Source organism: Bos indicus, chromosome 19 (assembly GCF_029378745.1).
Source record: "Bos indicus isolate NIAB-ARS_2022 breed Sahiwal x Tharparkar chromosome 19, NIAB-ARS_B.indTharparkar_mat_pri_1.0, whole genome shotgun sequence".
NCBI classification, from domain to species: domain Eukaryota; kingdom Metazoa; phylum Chordata; class Mammalia; order Artiodactyla; family Bovidae; genus Bos; species Bos indicus.
The window spans coordinates 18822870-18835989 of NC_091778.1; the positions used below are offsets into that span (position 1 = coordinate 18822870).

Genomic DNA, 13120 nt, shown 5'->3' on the forward strand with positions numbered 1-13120 from the left:
TGTTCAAAGAATGTCTTTTATACCTGTTTTTTAAAAATCCTATCTAGGTTCATATTTTAGATCTGGTCATTACATATCTTTTAGTCCAAAACTGTGCCTCTAGAGACAACATCCTGCTTTTTTTTTTTTTTTTTTTCATGAAATTGACTTTTAAAACAGCATTATTAAGGTATCATTTACTATGATAAGCTCAGTTGTGTTCCCTCAGAATTCATTTGTTAAAGTCCTAACCCCTGGTACTTTAACATAGGACTTGTGTTTGGAGACAGAATCTTTAAAGAGGTAATTAGGTTAAAATGAGACCTTAAGGCGGGCCCCGATCTACTATGATTGGTGTCTGTCTGTCTGTCTGTCTGTGTCGCTCAGTTGTGTCTGACTCTTTGCAGCTCCATGGACTGTAGCCCACCAGGCTCCTCTGTCCATGGGATTTCCCAGGCAAGAATACTGGATGGGGTTGCCATTCCCTTCTCCAGGGGATCTCCCCAACCCAGGGATGGAATCAGCATCTCCTGAATTAGCAGGCGGATTCTTTACCACTAGCACCACCTGGTAAGACGTGGTGTCCTTTTAGGACACAGACACATACAGAGGAAGATCACAGGAGGACACAGCGGGGAGACAGACACCCGCAAGCAAGGAGAGAGGCCTCAGAAGGAGCTAGCTTGGCCCACACTTTGGTCTTGGACTTCTAGCCTCCAGAACTCTGAGCCAACAGACTTCTGTTGTTTAAGCCACCTGCTCTGCTACTGTGTTATGGCAGCCCTGGAACTAATACATTTAGAGTACTTACCCCAAAATTCACCCATTGTAAGGTCCGGTTCAGTTATTGTTAGTAAAGGTATGCAGTTGTCCAAACATCACATGATTCCAGTCTTGGAACATTTCCATCACTTGAGAAAGTTCTCCCATGCTCATTTGTAGTAAATCCACTCTCAGTTTCAGCCCTAGACAGTCACTGACCTTTCTGTGTCTATACTTTCACCTTTTCTAAAAACGTCATGTACATGGAATCATACCATACAGTAGATACTGTTTTCGTGTCTGGCGTCCTTTATTGAGCATAATGTTTCAGAGGTTCATCCATGTCCCGAGTATCACTGGTTCTCTGCTTTCATTGCTAAGTAATACTCCATTGAGTGGATGTATCAGATTTCATTTCTCCACTCACCAGCTGATGGACGTTTGGCTGCTACATTCGTTCACATGCGAGACTTTATGTGGGCATGTGTTTTCATTTCTCTTGGGTAGCTATCTATGAATGGAAGTACTCCTCATGGCATGTGTTTAACTTTGTAAGGAGCTACCAAACTGTTTTCCAAAGCGGCTGCTCCATTTTGCATTGTTTTCAGCGTCAGAGTCGTGGTTTCTCCGCATCCTCACCAACACTTGGTATGTATGATGTTGAGTTTTTAAAGAATCCAGGACTGGGCTAGTCTGGATTTGTCTAATTGTTTCCTCATGGTCATTTAACTTATTCTTCTAGTCCCTGAATTTCCTATAAGCTGGAAATTAAATCAGGAGATGTTAATTTTTTTAACATTTATTTGGCTGCACTGGGTCTTAGGTGCGGCATGTGGGATCTAGCTGCCTGACCAGGGACTGAATCCAGGCCCTCTGCGTTAGGAGCAGAGAGTCTTAGCCACTGGACGACCAGGGAAGTCCCAGAAAGTGTTCATTTTCTTTCAGTTTTATACTTCCACACACTTAAGATTACATCTTGCATGTCAGTAAAGAAGGCACATGTACAGCTGACTGCCTTGTGGATCTTTAGGAAATGTTTCATTGTAGCCAAGCTATTATTATATTGCCCTTGAGTTTAGTCGCTCAGCCATGTCCGACTCTTTGCGACCCCATGAACCGCAGCACACCAGGCCTCCCTGTCCATCACCAACTCCCAGAATCCACCCAAACCCATGTCCATCGAGTTGATGTTGGCCTTGCTGTAGCCTAAATTCCAATTACTTATAGAACACATCCCATGTTTTCCTATGAACAATTAGAATTTAGCATAAAAAATTAAGATAAAAATGGCCATTAAGTATTTACCTATTAATAAGCTGCCCATCAGTAACAATACCTGTTATTTTCAGTTTTATTTTACCAGTCTCTTTTTATAACAAAATTCTGCCAATGCTTTGATCTTTGATACTTTCGTATTGAAGTTTTTATAGTTTATTAATCCTCTCATTTAAAATCTGGGCAATCACCACAGATAAAATCACTGCAGAGTCTTCCCTCCTTTTTGCCAGCACCAACGATGGCCTTTACAGTCCTGCTGACTTTGTGCATTCTGCTCTTGTGTTCCTTTCACTGTTTTCTTGAATTTTTTTTTTCTTCTTATACAGGCCACATTCTGCAAGTCTGTGTTTGGATTTATTTTCCTTTGCATTATCCAATAAATCGTAAATCACACCAAAGCTGTTGGCTTTGCCACCACCAAAATGGTTCTGAATCCAAGTACGAAGATGACAGCTAGAATAGTCTTATGTATTTTGTCTGGTTTTCCCCCCAGTTTTTGTCCTGGGTACTGTTGCCAGGCCAGGATGAAGGACATCAGTGATCATTTGTTTCCATAGCTGATTGGTCAGGAACTTCCTGGTCCAGATAGCTACTGTGTTGTTCCTCCTGGTGGTTCCTCAGGCGGCCAGGAAGGGAAAATGGATACTTCTTATGTATTTCTACAACTTTTATCTCTCTCCCCCAAATCTCTGGCAACCACTGATCATTCTACTGTAGTTGTGCTTTTCTAGAATATCATATGCTTGGAATCATGCTTTTCATTCTGGCTTCTTTCACTTAGGAATCAGTATTTGAGGTTTTGTATATGCCTTTCCGTGGCTTGATAGCTTATTTCTTTTTATTGCTAAATAGGAGTCCATTGTATGAATGTACCATAGTTGGTTTATCCTTTGGCTTATTGAAACATATCAGTTGCTTCCAGTTTGGGGCAGTTATGAATAAAGCTGCTAGAAACATTCACATGAAGGTTTTTGTATAGTCACAAGTTTTCAAATTGTTTGGGTAAAAACCTTCAAGTACAATTCTAGGTCCTGTGATAAGGCCAAGTTTGGCTTTATAAGATCCACTGAACTGTCTTCCAACATGACTATCGTTTTGCTTTTCTACCAACAATGATCAAGAGTTCTACATCAGATTTTTTTTTTTAACTTTAGCCATTCTAACAGATGTGTCATGGTATCATCTATTTTTCTATTACCCTAAATTATATAACCCAGCACTCATTGGGGTCTCAGTCAGTCTTTAACTACAGATATCATGTCTCCCCTCTCTGTGGTTAGTTGGTTTGTGTTCAGGAGATGACAAGTGATCTTGACATAAGCCTAGGTAAAATATAATTACAAGATAAATCAGGGACCTTTTTTCCCCTTGCATTAGCAAAAATCAATTTATCATTTAATCAAGATTCCAGGCACTCTTCACAGGAAAGATAAAAATAGGAAACCGTGACAGGTTTTTGAGAGTATTCTCACAAATGGCATGATCAAATAATTATCCATAGCAGTCAGGATGAAATACTCAAGTTACAAGTGATCCCTTTTTTAACCACAGTGTAACTTTCCAGATACAGTTAGATTAGGAATGTTGTATTATCGTCAAATTAGTGTCATCCCCCTTGAGTCACTTTCTACATTTGTAAGTGGTAATATAAAATTAAAACATTAATTCCAATACAGTTGTCAAGAAAGGTTAAAATGTGTATGGGGGACGGTGGGGTCAGAATCTGAATGTTTTGCAAAGCGGGAAGACTCCTGGTAGCCACAGCTTGATGCAGAGACAAAGGCAAGAAACAGCCCACACAGTTAGTCATGTTGTGTTCAAAACTTTGATCACGCCTCTTGAACTCCACTCATCATTCTAGAAATCCCTATAACTGGTGGGGGAAATTGCACCCCATGGCTGAGGCACATCGCTTGAATCAGTGCCCTGCTGCCTTTTGAGTTCCTGTGGACATGGGTGCTCCCCAGCCAGCGCTCAGGGAGCTGGTTGCTAAGACCGAGTTTAATTTGCATAAACATAAAATCTGTTCACCGGTTTCGAGGGAGACCACATGAACTGAAACATTTAACCTGACCTCAGCTGGGACTCCTCTTACCCTTTTGTTGGCAGAGTTGTGTTGGTTTTGCCTGACGGGTGGGTTTGAAAAATGTTTGAATCTGCCCGTGAAGGCTGTTTTTGATATAGTCCTTTTTTATCAGCATGGGCTTGATGGCTGAGGAAGCAGCCAATTAATTTACACAAATACCTCCTTTAGTTCTAGGGAGAATAGGAAGCAGGCAGGGGAGAGAAGAGAGACAATTATCTGAAAGGATGTGACTGTTTTGTAGAGGTGAATGGATCGTAATTATGCCAGGCTTCATGCTTTATTACTCTATCTGACGTGACTCGCTGGAAAGATACTGTTTCATTTGAAAGATGGATTGTCCTTATAATGTGCTACAGGGGTGAACCCTGCTAAAAATCCATCGGCCTCAGGCCCTGCTCCCCATCACATTTCTCAAGCACCCTGCCCTCGTGGCTATATCCCAGGAGAAGGTGTTTCCATGGTAATCTCAATGGAGGCAGTCAGCTGATGTCTGGCACCGCCTGAGCTGGTGCTCGCCAGCCCTCTCCCCCTCACTCCTCCCTTGAGCCTTTAAACTATATTTATTAGTCCTCTTTAATGGAAAGTATATAACCCCTAATGTCAGACACTGAGTGGCTTTGGGTTTATTTATTTATTTGGGTAATAAACTTGCCTTCCTAATTAATTCTCAGCGAGTTTCTGCGAGCTGTAGTATTTCGAACATCTCATGCAAACGTTTAGATTTTTGCCTGTTATAACAAAGAGCGTTGCTTAGCAATATCGGATATTTGGAAACCTCCGTTCTTAAAAAAAAAATTGTGATGTCTGTATGAAAGAAGAATTTTAAAAGATAAAGGTGTTAGGGTTTCAGTTTAATTTTTTTAAGAATCTTTTCTTGCTCTGATGCTTTAGCAGTGAAATGGTCCACTCCTTATAATTTCTTTCAACACTCAGTTATTTCATATTTGGATTTGAGTGAGCCACATGGTTTTAAAATACTTCTAAGAAGTGGGACATCTAGCCAGGTTCTCTCACTTTCTTTTTTAATAAGAGAAGAAAGTCAGAATTTCAAAGCTACCCTATTGATTGTTTTCCTGACATTGTTTGGAAGTAAATGTCTTTTGTTGTATGAGTTAGACAGCACCGCTTATGCTAAACCATACTAAATAAGCAAACCAAATTACAATGTCAAAAGGTGCTTTGGGGCAGAAGGTAGAGTCCATTTTCATTAGTACTGTACTTGGAAATTCAATTACAAATGTAAAAGATGTATCAAAGCAGTGTCTGAAAGCAGCAACCATCAGAGCGCACGCATGATTCCTTTGAAAAGCTATCTCGTTAAAGAAACACAAAGCCTTTAAAAACTAAAGTATGAGAAAATTAGTATGACACCACCTCATTTATCCAGAGGTCAGATTGTTAGTAACAAGATCCTTTTAAAACAAAGCCCTGAATAGAGGTGTACACATAAAGGATCTGTGCATTTACAGAAATGTGTGCTAAGTCACTTCAGTCGTGTCTGACTCTTGCAACCCCATGGACTGTAGCCCACTAGGCTCCTCTGTCCAAGGAATTTTCCAGGCAAGAATACTGGAGTGGGTTGCCATGCCCTTCTCCAGGGTATCTTCCCAACCCAGGGATCAAACCCACGTTTCTTATGTCTACTGCATTGGCAGGCAGGTTCTTTACCACTAGCGCCACCTGGGAAACCTTTGCCAAAATATGCCAATCATTATGTATTTTAGCCAAAAGATGCTGGATTACATAAATAAACATCTCTAAGCTTGCAGGAATAGGCTTCCTTTTACACAACTGTCTTATCAGAGCTCCCTTTTCTGCAGTCAATATTTTTGAACGCCTACTATATGCTGTGCATTTGGCAGGCATTAGCAATGAAATAATACATCACCCAGTCTTTGCACAGGCCTGTGGGAGAAGCAGAGAAGCCAACCAGCCTGCCCAGCACAAGCATGTGGCAGCCATGTAGATACAGATGATTGTACCTATATCTCCAGGGGAAACTGTCACTCAGAAAATTAAAGTAATAGCCCAGGGTCACAAAGCTCACAGGGAATGGCCCCTGGCTTTCGTTTGACTCTGGAACCCTTAGAATCACAACCCTGGTGGTGACTTCCTAGCACCGCCTCCCTTGATGATAAATAACACATACAACTAAGATCCTGTTTTAAAAAGAGAGAAGAGGGACTTCTCTGGCAGTCCAGTGGTTAACACTTTGCCTTCCAGTGGAGAGGGCATGGTTTCAGTCCCTGGTCAGGAATCTAAGATCCCATATGCCTTGGGACCAAAAAAAAAGCCAAAATATAAAACAGAACCAATATTGTAAAAAATTCAGTTAAAGACCTTAAAAACTGGTCTGCATCTGAACAGAGAGACTAGCATGGAAACATATACATTACCATATGTAAAATAGAAAGCAAGTGGGACTTTGCTGTGTGACCCGGGGAGCTCAAGCCGGTACTCTGTGATAACCTAGAGGGTGGGAGATGGGAGGGGAGGTCAGGAGGGCGCGGACATGTGTATCCCTGTGGCCGATTCACGTTTGGAAACATTTATTGAAAGTTGGACTTGCCACCAAATTCAGTTCTTCCATTAGATGTTTCTTATATGTATGTGTGTGTGTGTGTGTGTGTGTGTGTGTGTGTGTGTGTGTGTGTGTGTGTGTGTGTGTGTGTGTGTGTGTATGAGAGAGAGAGAGAGAGGGAAGGAGAGAAAATGACAGAGAGGGAGAGTGTGTGTGTGTTTTCTAAAAAGCCTGTGAAATGTATCCAAAAAATAAACCTTCCTGAGAATTATCTTATGCCATCCCTTGTATGTGGAACCTAAGAAGAAATGTTACAAATGAACTTACTTACAAAACAGAAGGAAACTCACAGATTAGAGAACTGAATTTATGGGTGTGGGGGATGGGTGGGGGATGCGGGGTCGGGATAGTTGGGGAGTTTGGGATGGACCTGTACACACTGCTATGTTTAAAATGGATAGCCAACAGGGACCTACTGTGCAGCACAGGGATCTCTGCTCAATGTCTTGTGGCTGCAGTATTCTTGCCTGGAGGATCCCCATGGACAGAGGAGCCTGGCCGGGTCGGGAAGAGTCAGGCAGGACTGGGGGACCAAGCACAGCGCAGCCTGGATGGGAGGGGACCTTGGGGGAGAATGGACACACGTATATGTGCAGCTGTGCCGCTTCACTGTTCAGCTGAGACTATCACAACATCCTTCATTGGCCATACTCCAGTACGAAATTACAAGTTCTTTTTTAAAAAAATTAAACCTTTAAGGTACTGACTGTGGTTTTACGTTTGCAAATAGTCTTAGCAGAAGCTTTTCCTTCAACAAGAGTGGTGTAAGATCATCACTTTATGTTTGCTGACTCTCATCGCTTGTAACGGACATCACCATGCATTGTCACATATCACTGGGAGACGGTCCGACCCTGGTCCTGAACTCTTAGGTATTAAATAAAGGAGCTTGTTTCTTTGTTTCTGGTTGAGGTTCAGAGCTAAGGTTCTTTCCACTGAATCATCATAGTGAAGTTCTAGTGCACTGCAGGGAGAATCTGATTTTCTGATATAACAGACACATGGAAGATTTTCTTTTATTGGTATTATATCTAAATAAAGACGTCTTTGCAATGTGCTAGGGATGGAGATAATGTGGCGGGATAAACCCTTGGACCTCGTCTCTACCTTTTACTCACTGTCCTCCACACATTCAATACACTGTGATTGTCTGAGGTCTACCATGGTGCTGTGGCACTGTACTAGGTACTGGAAATAAAGAGGAAGAAGACAGAGTCTCTGCTCATTGTTTGGTGGGTGAGGCAGATATATACAGACGTCATCCCAGGACAGCTCATTACATGCTAAAACAAAGAGGCGTGATTTGCTGAGAAAGCGTGGAGGAGGGGCAGACATGGTTTCTCAGACAAGGAAGCAGTTCAGGGGTTCATAAGTGCAAACACTTGTGCATTTTTATGTATGGGGTACTTGTGTCTTTTTAGGTCAGCTGGTAAAGAATCCCCCTGCAATGCAGGAGACCCCGGGTTGATCCGTGGGTCGGGAAGATCTCCTGGAGAAGGGATAGGCTACCTACTCCAGTATTCTTGGGCTTCCCTGGTGGCTCAGATGGTAAAGAATCTGCCTGTAATGCGGGAGACCTGGGTTTGATCCCTGTTGGGAAGATCCCCTGGAGGAGGTCAACCCACTCCAGTATTCTTACCAGGAGAATCCCCATGGACAGAGGAGCCTAGCAGCTACAGTCCCTGGGGTCACAAAGAGTTGGACACGACTGAGTGACTAAGCATACGAAGGGATGTGTGAACAACTGCTTTTGGCAATGCAGAGGGACAAGTTTAGGAGACAAGATGAGGTTTGGTTTTTAGGAAGCTAATCTTGACAGCGTTAGCAAAGTATGGATGAACTGGGAAGAGGCTGATGAAATAAATACCATTCTAGTAAATATTTTAGGGGGCTCGGGACATGGTGCTACTGGTGATATTGGATTGAAATAGGGCCCCGCAAAGAATAAATTAAGGTAAGGTAATGAACTTCATCTTGGCTAGGTCAAACGAGTGGTCCCCAAGGAACTCTTATCTGAGTTTTCCCCAGATGGGCCGAGGACCCACCTGGCGCTCCAGGAAAGGTCTAAGTTTTGCGTTCACATTTGAGAATTTTTAGTCTTAAAGAGAGGGAAACTAGCAGCCTGTTCCCCCACTAGACCCAGGTCGTCCTCTCCTACAGTGAATGCCTCCTGGCTGCTCAGCCGCATTGTAAACTCCCTAAGGAGGAAGCTATGTCTTCTAATCTGTTGGTGTGCGTGATCTAAAATAGCAAGTTGGAACTTCCAGTTCTGGACAAGATATAATAGATTCATTTCTCCTCATCCTCCTCACTAATTACATCTGAAAACCATAAACATCATATTATAAAACAAACGTTAAGAAGACTCCTGAAAGATGGAGAGAAAGTGCACTAACTGGAAACTTGAGAAGCCACATGGCAGTGGGTTCCTTGGGATTTCTTTTGGTCTCTGTACATCCCATGCTAGAGAAGCCCCTTCCCAGATGGCACAGACCAAAAAAGTTCTCTTGTGCCAGAGGAACAGGAAGTGGGCAGCCTAGCAAAACAGAAACCTTTTTGACAATCAGTGTTCTTTTTGAGAAAAACACCCAGGAGCGTTGCAGCCGCTCCCCAACCCCCAACTTCCATCAGCAAAGGTCTCGTAGAAAACCTGGACCTCTTCCCTTGCCTGGAGTTATTTTAATTAATTATTCATTTAATTAAAATTATTTTAATTCAAAGAAAAGACCAGTGAGGAGAGTAATTTAAGTAAGTTAGTGGTTTAAGAGGAAAAAAATAAATTCAAAATCATGTAAAACTTGATTCAATTAGTAAAACAAGTAGCTTTGTAAAATAATAATTTGTCTAAGTTGAAGTTACTTAACAGTTTTACCTAAATCAATGGTTTTGTGCGATTAGAATCACTTGGGGAAGTTTTAAAACTATGGATGCCCAGCCCTTTCCAAGCCCCAATAAACCAGAGTGTCCCCAGTGATTCTCACGTGCAGTCAAGTTTGAGAGCATCAGCCTAAATGGACCAGAGGGAATAGACAGAATACAAGTGGAGAAATTTTAACAACTCCTGAATAGTCAAAATAACTATGATGGAGTTTGTGCACTAAATTTTGCATGCTCTTTCTAAAGGAGGGCCCTCTTGGGCCATTTATCTTGCATCATGCACCCTTGTGATGAATCTGATTATCTGGTCCCCAAGCCCACAACAGTAAATCTGAAGCAGTAATTAAAAGGGAGTCAGTCTCTCACAGGCGGTCATATTGATGTTTGCAGTACATGAAAACTGAACGTACAGGAGGGCTCAGAGGAGATTTAGTTCAGTTCCACTAAATGGCTTGGTATTAAAAACTTGTTGGAGTGATTTCTTGAGCTGTCTCCTCAGAGCAGTCGTTTTGGAATTAAAATTCAGTTTTTCACGAAACTACTGGGTCCTAAGCTGCAAACCCAGGAATTCAAACTGCCAGACAGTTGAGAGAGACCTCCAATAGGTCTGAGATTTTTAGCCGAAAGGAAACAATTAGCCATTTGGCTGATACCCAGCTATTTGGCTGATATTGGTAGGTTCTAGCCCCATTTCCAAAGAATAGCAAGAAGAGATAAGAAAGCCTTCCGCGGTGATCAATGCAAAGAAATAGAGGAAAACAACAGACTGGGAAAGACTAGAGATCTCTTCAAGAAAATTAGAGATACCAAGGGAACATTTCATGCAAAGATGGGCTCAATAAAGGACAGAAATGGTATGGACCTAACAGAAGCAGAAGGTATTAAGAAGAGGTGGCAAGAATACACAGAAGAACTGTACAAAAAAAGATCTTCATGACCCAGATAATCACGATGGTGTCATCACTGACCTAGAGCCAGACATCCTGGAATGTGAAGTCAAGTGGGCCTTAGAAAGCATCACTACGAACAAAGCTAGTGGAGGTGATGGAATTCCAGTTGAGCTATTTCAAATCCTGAAAGATGATGCTGTGAAAGTCCTGCACTCAATATGCCAGCAAATTTGGAAAACTCAGCAGAGGCCACAGGACTGGAAAAGGTCAGTTTTCATTCCAATCCCAAAGAAAGGCAGTGCCAAAGAATGCTCAAACTACCGCACAATTGCACTCATCTCACACTCTAGTAAAGTAATGCTCAAAATTCTCCAAGCCAGGCTTCAGCAATATGTGAACCGTGAACTTCCTGATGTTCAAGCTGGTTTTAGAAAAGGCAGAGGAACCAGAGATCAAATTGCCAACATCCGCTGGATCATGGAAAAAGCAAGAGAGTTCCAGAAAAACATCTATTTCTGCTTTATTGACTATGCCAAAGCCTTTGACTGTGTGGATCACAATAAACTGTGGAAAATTCTGAAAGAGATGGGAATACCAGACCACCTGACCTGCCTCTTGAGAAATCTGTATGCAGGTCAGGAAGCAACAGATAGAACTGGACATGGAACAACAGACTGGTTCCAAACAGGAAAAGGAGTACATCAAGGCTGTATATTGTCACCCTGCTTATTTAACTTATATGCACAGTACATCATGAGAAACGCTGGACTGGAAGAAACACAAGCTGGAATCAAGATTGCCGGGAGAAATATCAATAACCTTAGATATGCAGATGACACCACCCTTATGGCAGAAAGTGAAGAGGAACTAAAAGCCTCTTGATGAAAGTGAAAGTGGAGAGTGAAAAAGTTGGCTTAAAGCTCAACTTTCAGAAAACGAAGATCATGGCATCCAGTCCCATCACTTCATGGGAAATAGATGGGGAAACAGTGGAAACAGTGTCAGACTTTATTTTTTTGGGCTCCAAAATCACTGCAGATGGTGATTGCAGCCATGAAATTAAAAGATGCTTACTCCTTGGAAGGAAAGTTATGACCAACCTAGATAGCATATTCAAAAGCAGGGATATTACTTTACCAACAAAGGTCTGTCTAGTCAAGGCTATGGTTTTTCCTGTGGTCATGTATGGATGTGAGAGATGGACTGTGAAGAAGGCTGAGTGCCAAAGAATTGATGCTTTTGAACTGTGGTGTTGGAGAAGACTCTTGAGAGTCCCTTGGACTGCAAGGAGATCCAACCAGTCCATTCTGAAGGAGATCAGCCCTGGGATTTCTTTGGAAGGAATGATGCTGAAGCTGAAACTCCAGTACTTTGGCCACCTCATGTGAAGAGTTGACTCATTGGAAAAGACTCATTGGAAAAGACTCTGATGCTGGGGGGGATTGGGAGCAGGAGGAGAAGAGGACGACATGAGATAAGATGGCTGGATGGCATCACTGACTTGATGGACGTGAGTCTGGGTGAACTCCAGGAGTTGGTAATGGACAGGGAGGCCTGGCATGCTGCGATTCATGGGGTCGCAAAGAGTCGGATATGACTGAGTGACTGAACTGAACCCCATTTCCAGGAGAAAGCAATGGCAACCCACTCCAGTACTCTTGCCTGGAAAATCCCATGGGTGGAGGAGCCTGGTAGGCATGACTGAGCAGCTTCACTTTCACTTTTCACTTTCGTGCATTGGAGAAGGCAATGGCAACCCACTCCAGTGTTCTTGCCTGGAGAATCCCAGGGATGGCGGAGCCTGGTGGGCTGCCATCTATGGGGGTCGCACAGAGTTGGACACGACTGAAGCGACTTAGCAGCAGCAGCAGCAGCAGCAATCCCATTTCCAATAAGGAATTTGACAAACTTAATCTAAATATGAAAAAGCCTTGCAACTTCCCAATGGTGGGCCAATGGCTGAGACTCCACACTCCCAATGCAGGGTCCCAGGGTTCAATTCCTAGTCAGGAAAGTAGATCCTGCATGCCACAGTTAAGACCCCGTGCAGCCAAATAAATAATCAAATTTGTATGCCACAAATGAGATACTTGCACCAAAAGGAAAAAATGACTCAAGCATTTAAATTAATAAAAGAGGCTACAGCAGGCCCAGGTTCCTTGGTAACTCACTCTAAATTAATTTGTATCATAAAGTATGAAGTTCATTTGTGATGAAAACATTATGACTAGGTTGCACATTTTCTTCTTGGTGATGCCTTTGATTCCCTGTCCAAATGAGGACTATTTGGAGAAACTTGGAGTTGATATGGAAATGTTATTAATATTCAGTGCAGTTAGATAGATTGGTATTGGAAATTTATTAAAGAGTTTTGCTCAGTTGCCTTCATCAAGCAATTCAAATCAAGGGTTGAAGGGCCTTGTCAATCAATAATAGAAACTCAAGCCTTTAGTCAGTTGATTACAGTTATTTTCGTTGGCCTGAATAATATTGATCAGTAGTACTAGGCTTATAATTAGGTGCTTGTGCCTGAAGTTGATTAAACTGGCTTGAAGACAATTTTTTTGGTACTGCTCACAGCCTGTATTTTGTAGAAAAGGCTTTATTTCACCAGTAGAACGTCATGTACTATTTACACACACTGGTATTATTTTTGGAGCTTGTGGT

General features: G+C 42.3%; 1 protein-coding gene and 1 pseudogene across 1 annotated transcript in view; one reads left to right on the forward strand and one right to left on the reverse strand.

The window, feature by feature from the left end:
- Positions 1–13120, forward strand: part of MYO1D (myosin ID) — a 357348-nt gene that overhangs the window by 223796 nt on the left and 120432 nt on the right. The gene's annotated exons all lie outside the window — the stretch shown is intronic.
- Positions 2185–7850, reverse strand: LOC109573137 (small ribosomal subunit protein eS24 pseudogene; annotated as a pseudogene).